Source organism: Anastrepha obliqua, chromosome 1 (assembly GCF_027943255.1).
Source record: "Anastrepha obliqua isolate idAnaObli1 chromosome 1, idAnaObli1_1.0, whole genome shotgun sequence".
Lineage (NCBI taxonomy): Eukaryota > Metazoa > Arthropoda > Insecta > Diptera > Tephritidae > Anastrepha > Anastrepha obliqua.
In genome coordinates, this window is record NC_072892.1 from 147,065,018 (window position 1) to 147,078,696 (window position 13,679).

Genomic DNA, 13,679 nt, shown 5'->3' on the forward strand with positions numbered 1-13,679 from the left:
GTTATATTCCTGTAGCCTGGTACTCAAATAAGCTGTACTTTGTAGTATTGAGACACGCCATTAGGAGATTAAAATACTTTAAACACTTAAAACGCTTTTATGGCTGCTTGACAGTGAGTAAGCAGTGACTTCCGCTTGAAATGCACTACAGTGATCGGGTAGGCGGAATGATTGCTTTATCTCAACTTTTTTGGAGTATACCCCTCCACCTACTTTAGTATCTAATATTGAGCCGTCTGCATAGATAATTACATATTTCATCTTCATGTAATTAGGCCGGTATCCCAATCTTCTTTTGAAGGAAACATTGTGATAAAGGATTTGTTAAAATTAATGTAATTGATATAACAAAAGTCTGTTTTACAAGGAATACAGGAGAATTTCTCCAATATGGTCGAATGACTTTTATGGGTCGTTCTAAATGGGTGTATTCCCCTTAATCTAAGAGTTGATTCGAATCAGAAGCAGCGGGATCGTCTCTTCCTCTTCCTCGTCTAGACAACTTCTGCCGAAGTCATGTGTTTGCACACCCATTCTCTGGGCGTGTCTACCGATTAGGCAGTGCCCCGTAATAATTGAAATCAGTGTGTTAAGACTGTGCCTATCTCTTCTTAATAGAAGTTCCGTGCGTTTAGTATTTAGAGTCGTCCACACCTGTCGGGCGATTTTGCAAGTGGCTTCATTACGCCATCTTTCATTCGCTACTCCGCCAACAGGAAGAAAACGAGGGTTGTTTTTATACCCAAGGCAGGGACTCGGCCTAGAACTTTAGGCCTATAAATCTTACCTCCTTTATCCTAAAGGAGTTTGAAAAATTGATTGATTATCGTATTCGAGAGAATTGGAATCAAAATTATATCCAGCCCAACATGCTTGCCTGATAGGGAAATCTACGGAATCAACCTTACTCGAGGACATAGGGACTGTGAAAAAATATTATATCTGGAAGGCAAACAATTCACTTTGGCGGCCTTCATAGATCTAGAGGTGGAAAGACCTATCTGTCTCTGGATCTCATCCCTGCTTGGATGCGGTCGCTAGAGGTGCTAAAGTCACTAGATTCGTTCATAGGAGGACGCCGCAGGGTGGTGTCCTTTCGCCCCTATTTGCCGACTGTTGAGAAGAAGAGTGTTGAGCACTTACTTTGTAAATGTCCGGGTTTGACAGCTAGACGATTAAGATCATTGGGTACCCCTCTCTTCAACAGCCTGGGGCAGTGCGGCAATCTAAGTCCCAGCAATCTGGCTGACTGTAGATATCTGTTTGTTGGAGGTCTTATAATGGTATCAAAACAACGCTGTAGTGCTACTGAGGAGTGTCAGACTGACACTTCAACCATTTCACCTACCTACCTAAATTCTTTTCAAGATATAGATAACTTTTCGCGTATAAATATTGGATTTATTCTGCCCTGCGCCAAGCCTGTAAAATTTTCGTTTATTTTTCTCTTCATATTATGCCAGCTCCTTTCTCAAATCTGACAGAAATGCCACATTTTGTAGTCTCTCTAAAAGTGAGGGCTGACCAGTTGATTTCCATTTATCTGTGGACACAAGTTTTTCAAAATAGCTGTGTGAAAATATTAATTGTTACAAAAATAGAAGTAAGTCGTTCAATTTTATCATACTTAATACATATTTTGTGGAAATATATGGCAATATTTCCGTAATTTTGCCATATAAGGAGACGACATTTTTTTTCTAAAACAGAAAACATCATAAAAAAAAAAAAAAAATTAGGGCTGTGAGAACTATTTTCTTCCTCTTCCAAAATGATAACTAGCAATATTGAGAAGTAGTTTTACTCTACGCTGCCGTCCTTAGAATTGAGACGTGAAGTGTGCAATAAATTATTTCTGGTTGTCATTATTCTTAGCAAAATATTTCAATTGCGGTAAGGACTCATTGCGTGGCACATATGTATGTAGAAGAAGCATTAGAAAAATATTGCGGAAAATCGGCCATTGTCTATTTCGCTCCTAAACATACGACGGTGTACGTTTCAATAAACACAATGAATGTGGCGGCGCTCGTTTGAAGTTTCCCTTTTTGACAAGTCTGTCACACAATTGCCGCACTCAGCTGCATCAAGCGATTATTTGTAAGAAGTTACCAACTGCGGTGTGACAATTGACACCAAGGCAATTGAACGCCTGCAATGATCTCTTCATACCTGTTGACACCTTCTCAATAACAGAAGTGATCTGCTAATTAATAAGATATGTGTAAAAGATCCTGGAATACACACGTCCGTATATGTAAGGAATATTCGGCGAAATTTTCTTTAGGAAGAGTTATCATATTATTTTTCATTACTTTGCAATTTAATGCTGGATTCGATTTCCACATAAATATGACGAAGTTGATTGCAAAGTGAAAATGGTTTTAGCAAAGTGTTTTGAACAAAGTGAAATCAATATCTGACTTATTAAAACGTGAACAATTCATATATTTGTTTACATAAACTATCTATCGGCTTTTTTCAATATGTTACGGTAAACTAAGTGTGTACGAGGGCGTTATGGTTAGCAAATTAAAACACAACGGTTTAAGTTGTTAGGTCAAGTCGCCCGTTTAGCTAGTTAATAGAATCGCTTAGACGGTTATAGTGGCCCTCAAGAGAAAGAAAACTTGAATACTAACGACTCAAAGCGGCTGAAAACAATGTCTGTGGTCATAATCGATAACCGTCATAATCGATACGTTCACATATAAGTAGATGATCTACTTTTTCGTGCTTAACTCCCAACCCGCAATTAAAAAGCGAGATTTCCCATACAAAATTTCTCTCCCAAAATCTGAGTTTATAAAATAATCCCAGATAATATCGATACTTTTCGATAATTATTATTACGAATGTAAGGAGAAATATCAAAATACAAACTAAAGGAAATGGACGCCGACAAAGAAAACAGGTCTGTGAACATAATCGTCATAAAATTGTTGTTAAATATTGTTGATTATAAATTCATTTTACAGAAAAAATAAACGTTTTGTCCTCTTATTACTTATTATAAAATGTAATACAGAATTTCACATGCGCATTGCTGCCATAATTTTTTGCAACCTCAGTAAACGTCGCATATGGATTTCCTCCAACTGTTTATTGTTAGCAGCCAATTGCGCAATTAAATTACCTATTCCTTCTCCTTGTATTTTCTTCATATCGTAAGTAATAATTAAACAAACCAAAAACACCGAAATATTCCACCAAAATAATTTCTATGAAGAAAAACCTCTCAAAGCAGTATTGACAGCTGATTGTCAATTTTGCAGGTAATCTGCCATATGTGAACGGGTAGATTAATTTTGTGGATTTATTGGTAATTAATGCATATGTAAACGTACTTTAAGTCGACTTGAGAAAAATTTGAGTTATGTACGCTATCATATTCTATTAACAAAAATTTATATTTACGTGAAATCCTCATTTCTCCAATAATGTTTTAAGGAGATATTAATAAAAATATATTGACCTAAGTCGTTATGACGCCGCATTAAATTTATAATAAGCGCCTTAATATACATAAGAAGTTATTTCCGTAAAATTTCAATTCATTTAAATAGCCCATAGTGACTTAAGGGATCCCGGTTGTCTAGGGCTCGAAAATTTAGGTTATTTTCAGGAATTTTTTTCCAATAAAAAAATTAAAAACCATATTTAAATTTTTAGGCCTTTTATTTAACTTCTTTTACATACAAAAATGACAAAAAAATGTTTTTTTTTTTTTAATTTTAATAATTAAAAAAAATGGCGCTGAAGTGACTCTCCGCTGTTGTCCATTTTGTCTCTCCTACTTATCTGAAACATAAAAACCAAAAAAATTATTAATCCGTATGACTGAAGCTATGACCCGTACTAGAATAAACAAAAAAAAAAATTTACAAAATGGCGGGGTTTTGAATTTGACGCTCTAAAAATCGGGGTTTTTCAGTTTTTTAATCTAAAAAAAGACGATATAAATGAAATAATAATATGTTTCTAGTGCAGGCGATAATCATTGATGATGTAAAAAACATATTAAAATTTCAGATGACTTGGTTTAATAATTTTTTTAATTTTTTTGACAGCACAAGGCCGAAAAAGTGGTTTTGAGATAATTAAGTTTAAGGCACCTTTCTGGTCTAAAATTTAGAAAAAATCCATTTTTTTCATGTTATGATAGTCTATACTTTCAAAAATATACTTGCACATTTTTATATTGAAATTCGTTAGACTTTGCGGTCCTTTAAAACGAGACCGGTTTGGAGTACAACGCGCGTTAACCGTGTTTTTCTCGAAAAAATTTTTTCCGAGTTGGCGTTAGTAATTTCTCAAAAAGTACTGAACCGATTGATTTGAATTTTTAATATGTTATTGAGTAGTCTTGTGGCTGTTGCGGGTAGCAGAATTATAATTTTGTAATCAATTTTTCTATTTTTGTTAAGAGCGAGAACGTGAAAAAAATCCTTTTTTTTTGTTTTTTCCAATAAACAGATAAAATATCTAGAAATTTTTTTTTTGTCTGCTACCCACCATACCGACATATCTCCTGATGAATATTGACCGATTTTTTTTTTTCAGACGTACCTGAGCAGCCCAATCAGTTACGCCAGTGGCATGTGTTACGTCAGGGGAAGCAATTTTTTTTATTATTGTAATTGAAGAAAATATTTTTTTTTTCTGGTAAATAAAGAATTGATCTAAATGATGAATAAAAACGATTTTCAATTGAGACCTATTGCTTTTTTTCAATTTTCAACGCCTTCAATTTTCACGTCTCTAGACCAGAAAGGAGCCCTAAAGTTTTGACAGTGGCCGCGTGACGAATCTGACTTTACCGGCTAAAACGGCTGTAGAATCGAAAGTACTGGAAATATCTTTCCAAACATTTGACAGTATATTCCTAAAAGCCTATACTTTCAAAATATTAAAACAATCGATTTTTTGGAAATTCTAGACCGCCGGGACCATTAAGCTAAATTTACATATTTTTTTTCCAAAATGAATTGTCATAAACGAGAGAGTTTGTTTAAGAGACAAAGTAAAGAAAAATGATTATTGCAAATTGAGAATGTTGAAACTCATGCTCTACTTCTTTATAAAGTAGCAATGCTCTGTTGGTGGTATGACTTGAAGGAAGCTATATCAACAAAAGAGACAATTGAAAATGACGAAAATGAAAATGATTTCACTTAAGATAATTTAATTATAAAATAAATTTTTTATATTTTTTTAATAACAGAAAAATATAATATGTATAATTACTTAGATCATTTAATGTTTTAATTTTTTAAATAAAATTATTATGATGAAGGCAGTCGCATTTTTTTATGGAGGATGAAGAGCTTTACAAGTCAAGGTCTACGATGAGAGTCGCATTATTTTTTTAGAAAGCAGTGAGACTGAAGTTTTTTACCTGCGGCTGGAATGTGATGTAGATCTTTCTGTGATAGAAAAGAAAAAGAAAAGATCTGATATTTAAATACACCATCCACAAGACAGGTACATCTTTGTTAGATGTGTAGGTTCTAAACATACTTTTAACGCCGTTAAAATTAATGCAGAAAATTTTTTTTTTTAATTTTTCTCTTCTATTAAAAACGAAGTTAATGTGAAGAGCCAAATGGGGAAAGATTCGTTTGGAATAATATTAGATGGCTGAGATATACAAAGATTAATTTTAGCAAAATAGAATATAAAACCACAGTAGACATAGCTACTCCTTTTCAAATACTAAAATTTGTTAAAACGCGGTGTTACCTCAATGAAGAAAGACGAACTATCTATGCTAAACGAAGATGTAAAAATCAACTCAAAAGAGAAAAAGGATTTCCTTCATTTACTTGAAGAGCTTGCTCATAATTTCGAGCATATGGAGAATGGATCTCCATAAGCGTCTAGCTGGTATGTGTTAGGAAGGCTCATTCACATTAAGGGGTCCCCGTGGTCTAGAGATCGAAAATTTAGTGTATTTTCAGGAATTTTTTTTTACAATAAAAAAAAAAATGAAAAATGATATTTAAATTTTTTAGCCTTTTTATTTAACTTCTTTTACATACAAAAATTAATTTTTTAATATTTTAATAATTTTAAAAATGACGCTGAAGTTGACACCCGAAAAATTGGAGCTGGACGGTGTTGTCCATTTTGGCTCTTCTATTTATCTGAAACACAAAAACCAAAAAAATTATTAATCAGTATAACTAATAAAAAAATCAGTACAACTAATATAATAAAAAAAAAATTTACAAAATGGCGCGGTTTTGAATTTGACACTCTAAAAATCGGGGTTTTTCCGTTTTTTAATTAAAAAAATACGAAATAATTTTAATAATAATTAAAATTTCAGACGATTCGGTTGAATACTTTTTGTTTTATACAACACCAGGCCGAAAAAAAGTCGTTTCGAGAAAAATGAGTTTAAAGTTTAAGGTACAGGAGCGCGCGAACCGCTCTCCACCCACTTAATGGGCTGTAGAAGCTATACTATTGGGAATTTGCGTATGAAAATTTCACAGTATATTCTTAAGCTACTGTACTTTCGAAAAATCGAAAAAAACAACTACCGGGCCCACTTAAGAACTGTATCATGCCAAAAAAAGAATGCTCTGTGCAAAGCCGGCACATCCTGTTGAGAGGTCAATTTGTAGGTATTGTATAAAAAATTAATCCAATTCAAATTGTACAGAAGTAGCGAAAAGTTGTAGTTTCGATTGAGTGAATTAAAAGTTGCTACTGGCAAATGGGTTAATGCAATGATTAAATCCTCGTCAAATTAACGTATTGAAAATCAATATGTCATAATTTCTTGACTTTTGACTCGTTGTTTTGGGTTTCACCCAGCTCCTGCTCCTATTTGTGGTGTACGCCTTGATTTTCTTTCTAAAAATGAAGAGATCTACAGTTTTACGTTTTCTCCGAACGGTAGATGTTTTTTAATGGTGGAAATATACCCAGTGGATTGAGATTGCCTGCTGAGGAGTAATGTCTTTTAGAAAAGCCTTTTCTATATTTTGTTCCATATAAAGGGCAGAAAATGCTGGGTATATTGTAAAAATATAAGGCAACTTAATTATGTAAGAGCAGGTGTAAATACTTGCATATGTAAATAAATTTTGAAATAAGTGCACAGGAGTGAAGATGTGGCAAGAGAATTTGGCGGTACTTGACTTTAAGCCCACAAGACGTCTCTAATGCACTGGTCTTATTTAGAACTGGTTAGGCTCTTTGTAGCGATGAACATTGGAGGGTTCGGCAGCATTTGTGCCCAACTTTAAATTATTTATTTATTTAATAATCTAAAATTGTAGTAATTCTTACAGACTATGAAAAACAGATTAATGCTTACAAATTCAATCAAAAATAAACTCAACTTATAATTTTCTTGTTTAATTTTAATGAATGAAAGAAAATGAAAAATTTTTATAATTTACAGAGAAAAAAATATTAGAGAATACTAAGAATTAGTTCAACAATTCAATTAGTACCAAATTTGAAGTGGTACTTTGTTGAAGAAAAATCTAGGCCAATAAAGCGAATTAAATTCGCTCAAAGTTCTAGAAAGCGGAGCATTGGAAGTATAATTTAATAGTTCTAACCACCTCTAACCAGAAAATATCATGATTTCGTTAGCTTCCCTGAGGAATATTGAAATTAATTTTCTCGAGTAGCGATAGGGAGTCAATCGCCCCACTTATCAAATCGAAATGTTAGATTAAAGAGCTAGTACCGACTTTTATAGGATAGAATTGGATCAGTGAAATTCAAAGAACCCATAGAATAACGCACAAATATGACAAGCATAATATGTCTCTCAATAAAAACGGCGTATTCCAGCTTCGAATGCATCAGAGAGATATATAACAGAGAGATGTATAACAGCTTCGGAGTATATGAATCAACAAAGTCCGCGCTAAAGCGACGAATAAAAGCAAGTACAGAATATGTCTTTGGAATGGTGTAATTTAAATGTCTTTGAAAAGAGAATCTAGAGCCAAATACCACACCAAGATCAATAATTCCACTTCGATTGGATGAACTGGAACCACCAATGTGGTAGGAAGTGTGTATAAGAGAACAAATGGGTATTTGCACACCTATGCATACCCATTTGCAGGTCGCTAAAACTTAAGAACCGCTCCTGAAGAGACAAGCAAGCTGGTTTTCGCCTCCACCGAGGTTGTGTTGACCAAGTCAGCACACTTTGGATTATAATTGAACAATCAGTTGAGTACCGCTCCCCGCTCAAGAAGGCGTTCGACACTATCAAACGAGACGCAATATGGCTGACACTGAGTAGAAAGGGAGTTCCCGGCAAGATAATCCGCCTCATCAAAGCCCTCTACGAGAACTCCCAACTGGCAGTGCTTCACAAAGTTGATATCAGCGATCCAGTCACTACAAACGCACGTAAAGCAAGGTAGTCCCCTGTCGCTCCTTCACTTCAGCATCGTCCTTGATGATATCATGAGCCAACTGACCTTGCACAAAAAAGGCATCGTATGGAGTTTCATCAGAGGATCTGGACTTCGCCGATGGCAGATGTCCTCTCTCACAAACTCTCTGGCATGCATGCAAAGGCGGACAGACCAGACGCAGTGTCGGACAGGACGTCAACATCGCCAAAACCAAGGCTATGACAGTTAACCACAATAACGCAAGGCAGGTATTGGTTGACGGATGGCCGGTGTAGTTTGTCGAAAGCTTCTGCGACCTCAGCTGCATCATCACGGCAGATAGTGGAGCAGATGAAGATGTCAACTGCAGGCTAAACAAAGCAAAAGCAAATGCTTCCGCATCATCTGATGAATATTCTGGCCAAACACCTTTAGTAACGACGTGGAGATTAACGAATGAGGAATCCATCCTTAGGCAAATCAAACGCAGAAAGTGGGGATTGATAGTTCACACATTGAGAAACCCACCAAAAAGCATCACGAGAATGGCACTGGACTGGAAACCGCAAGGGAGCAGAGGTGGTGGTCGACCAAAAAACACTTAGAGAAGGTCGATGTTACGCGAACTAGCAGATGCCGACATCACATGGGACGGTGCAAAAACAACAACACAGAACCGTGTACGATGGTAGAGTCTTGTCAAGGCCCTATGCTCCCAAGAGGAGTGAACAAGGAAAAAATCAAATAAAATTGGGGAAAAATCTAATTATTATCATATTTTCATCTCAATTTTACACGATTTTACTGTATAGAAGAATTAAATTTTTTGAAAAATATCTTTGATTTCTAATTTATTTGCATGAAAAAATATCAAAACAAGCAATGGAAATGAGAGTGTGGAACCAAGGCACGGCAAGGTAGAACCAATGTGTATTAAATAAGGTGTGATTGACAACTCGGTGCCCAAGCTCACTTTTTGGAGAGCATAAAAAATGCCACAGCTCTAGCTCGGGCGGAATAAATGCAACATTATTGCGAGAAAAGATAAACCATTAGTAAAAAATGTTGCATTCATTTATCATAGATCACTTACCATAAATCACCTAACATCGATATCAAAGTAACCGTGGCAATCTTGTTGACAACGCCAATAAGTCTGGTATGGAACGATGAGGATACATAGAATTTTGAACAAATTCTTTTAGGGAGACTCTAATATGGTACGTTGCAAGTTCAGTGAAACAACAAAGCGTCCAGTATGTTTCTGCAGCTATTTATGTGTCGAAATGCGTATCTCAAACAAAGAGGTGTCAATACGTACTTCTAACTGTACATACACACTCGCGCACACACACACACGCACACAATACGGGCATATGCATTCATGGCTTCAGGTAAATTTCATCATTGTGGATTGTATTGTATAATCGAAATTTCAGCGCACAGATGCTCAATGCATTTTGAAGAGCATTTCTTTGTACGTATTTTTATCAACGGCCATGCTTATTGTCTACTATTAAATATATCACTTGGAAGAATAATATTCAAGAGTGCGCTCTTGCAAAAGAACGAAGCATACGTGCATTGTGAGTGGTAAGAGGGAGGTTGCGTAGGGAAGAAAGAACGACAATCCTTTTGAGATCTCAATAATGAAACTTATTGTGGACAAATTTTTTGAGATATCCTTTAAAATTCGAAATGTGCGCGTGTATTGTTTAGGCAAGCGTGTGTGTTTGTGTACAGACGTGCCTGTATCTGTGGGCAGCTCCCCTTGGCGAGCGTCTCTTTTTGACTTTTAACAGGAATTAATTTATTTTATGCGGAATAGTCGTGTTGATGGTTACGTACTCGCCCCTTTTTCTCTGGTATTCTATTTTATTATCATTTGTCTGTGTGTATGGTTTTCATTATTAGATATTGTGGTTGATTTTTCGTGCAATCTCATTCTGCTAAATAGTCGCGATCGAGATTGCTACAAATCGTCAACCAATGTCAAGGTACTTGCGATCGAAATGTTTTCATCCCCGCGGTGCATTGCGAAATATCGGGTTTGGTAGTACAGCGAATATATTTCCATGTGCGTATATACGAGGTGTGACTATTAAATAACGAGACTGGCCGGGCTATAGACGAAGTACGCATGCGATCGCCAGCTATTTAGCGTTAAGGTCTGGTCAAATACTCTTTAGGAATTTCTTTTTTTAAGAAAATAAAATGCGATCGTTTTGATTTTATAGTATGTTATTATTGACATCAAATAGTACACAAAAACAATTTTTTTTTACATATTTTTTTGTAGTAGTCTGGCACCACAGTCAGCATCTTAAAAAAAAAGATAGGTAGCTTGTCAACAGGATTTTGGTTCTTCAGGACACCTGAAATGGAAAAGTTTAACTGATTATTATTCTGTAGGCTTGTCATTCTGGCAGGTGCTACAATGGGAAGATTTGTTTGAAAAATATCAAAATGGCGAACTTTAAAAAAAAAATACCAGTCTAACGGTTAGACTTGATAGAAGTGAAACCTTCCGTAAAACAAACTGAGAGAGAATAAGACGAAAGCAGCATTAGGAGCGGGATAGTTATAGGTTCATTATAATATTGCTATAAAGTTCATATTTTATTTTCTTCATTTTATCATTATTCATCCTCAATGTTTTCAATATCAACAAATGATACGAGTGGCTTATGATAGATAAAATATGATACAAATGCTTTGGTTTCGATGTTGTCAAAAAAAATACCCAAACGGACCGAAGAAACAGACTTACAAATTTCTTCCATTTTCGTCTACTTGTATTCATATAAAAATTTATGTCTCTTCCCACCAAAGCTAAATGTATTAGTATATTTTTTCTTGTATTTATTCAAGGCTGAAATCCCGGCGGTACTGCAATACCGGGCCAACCCGTGGCAGAGGTGGAGAGCAAGCCCCTAAAACACTCCGCGCATTTCCAAAAATTAGTTTAACATTTGTTGTCCTCCGATGGAGGATCTATCAGATGTTAAGCTGATAACCACACTACCTAGTCAATACATTTTAAATAATAAACCTAATAAACCTTTTGAGAATTACACGCTCACAAAAAAAAAATTAATGTACGAAATATTTATACCGATTCACTTAAACTGAGTTTCAGTATCTAAACCAAAAATAGAAAAGCCAAAAAACTGTTTTCAATAAATAATCAGAAATGTCCTACAATGCAAATTTCAAAAAAAAAAAATTTTATTTCTTGTGATTCGAACCAAGAATTTTGGATCGGAAGATCACATTGCTAGCCGCTCGGCTATCGCGCCATACTATCGGTGCTGGCCTAAAAGTTATTTAGTTCGTCGCTACGTTTATATGTTGTAATTCGTTTCACTTTTTCCCAAATCACTCCCAACGATTCTAAAGAAGTTTTCACTTCAAAAATTAATGTACGAAATATTTATACCGATTCACTTAAACTGACTTTCAGTATCTAAACCAAAAAACTGTTTTCAATAAATAATCAGAAATGTCCTACAATGCAAATTTCAAAAAAAAAAATTCCATTTTCGTCTACATGTATTCATATAAAAATTTATGGCTCTTCCCACCAAAGCTAAATGTATTAGTATATTTTTTCTTGTATTTATTCAAAGCCGAAATCCCGGCGGTACTGCAATACCGGGTCAACCCGTGGCAGAGAAGGAGCAAGCCGCCCCTAAAACACTCCGCCCATTTCCGAAAATTAGTTTAACATTTGTTGTCCTCCGATGGAGGATCTATCAGATGTTAAGCTGATAACCACACTACCTAGTCAATACATTTTAAATAATAAACCTAATAAACCTTTTGAGAATTACACGCTCACTAAAATTATATATATCAACATATAATATAACGCTTCGTAACTAAATAACTTTTAGGCCAGCGACGACAGCATGGCGCGGTAGCCGAGCGACTAGCAATGTGAGCTTCCGATCCAAAATCCTTGGTTCGAATCACAAGAAAAAATAAAAGTTATTTTTTTTATTTAGTTCGTCGCTACTTTTATATCAACATATAATATAACGCTTCGTAGCCAAGTTGGTCGCTTTTTCGTTTCACTTTTCCTCAAATCACTCCCAACGATTCTAAAGAAGTTTTCACTTCAAAAAAGGTATGTTTTTCGGTGGAATACAGACTGTAGTATGGAAAGTTAGTGCTGAAAAGAAATGAAAGTATCACCTGCCAGAACTACTTATATGTGGAATAACTGATGAAAATTTCAGATCAATCGGTTAAAGAGAATTTGCTGTAGGTCGTTGAGAGACCAGAAAAACGTTGTTTTGAGAAAAACACATTTAAAGTTTTCGAATAGACATCTGCAGTTGTCGTGCGACTAACAAAACGCAGCTACGACGTGATCTTCAATATGCGCTCTAACTTTACTGATAGTTTGAATTTTAGTCTAAAATTTTCACATTATATTTTCAACATATTTTACTTTTAAAATATGCAAAAAAAAAAAATATTTTCTTTTTTCAATTTTTAACCAGACTACTACCTTAAGTCTTCTCTTTTGAATATCGTACTCACACCTTATTTGATACAGATATGATTTTTTTGTAAAATGTTCTATATTTCATAATATTTTGCGAAAATTAAAAAAACAGAGTAAGCAGTCATCTTATTCACTTTGTTTCATTTTATTTTTCAATATAAAATACAAAACAGCGTTCACTCATTTCACTTGAAACAAACAAAATCATACAGAGAATTAACGCTGTAGCTTAAATAATACAGTTAAAAAAGGGCAACTAATTATTTCTAACTTTTAAAATTTTAAGGTATTTAGGGATTTCTTGGGTATACTTTATTATGAACTACAGCTTGAAGTTTACGTGGCATGCAGGCAATCAACTTTTTTGTCTATTCTGAACTAATATAATTTGGTTCCACTCTTCAAGTATCGCCATTTAAAGATCAGAATTGTTATGAAAGTCATATTCTCATATATTTCTATTCAAAACAGACCATCAATTTTCGATGACGTTCAAATCCGGTGATTGTGCAGGAGTTTCAACAATATGGAAACAATTATATTAACCATATTTGGGTCTGGTGCTTAGGGTCGTTTTCTTGATAAAAGCGAAAGTCATCTCCGATTTTTAATTTTCTAGCACTTTGAACCAGGTTTTCTTGCAGAAGTTTTAAATAAACATATTTGTTCATTGTTTATTCGATAAAGATCAAATTTCTAACTCCATTTGGTGGCAAGCAAGCCCAATAAATAACGTTACCACCGCCGTCTTTTATAGTAGTTCGCAAATTTTTGGGGTTTGGTATTGG

The 13,679-nt window shown here is 34.8% G+C and overlaps 2 pseudogenes; both read right to left on the reverse strand.

Moving 5' to 3' along the window:
* Positions 1 to 11,240: 11,240 nt before the first annotated feature.
* LOC129236561 (U2 spliceosomal RNA) lies at positions 11,241 to 11,426 on the reverse strand (annotated as a pseudogene).
* A 571-nt stretch (positions 11,427 to 11,997) lies between these two features.
* LOC129236584 (U2 spliceosomal RNA) lies at positions 11,998 to 12,184 on the reverse strand (annotated as a pseudogene).
* Positions 12,185 to 13,679: the final 1,495 nt, after the last annotated feature.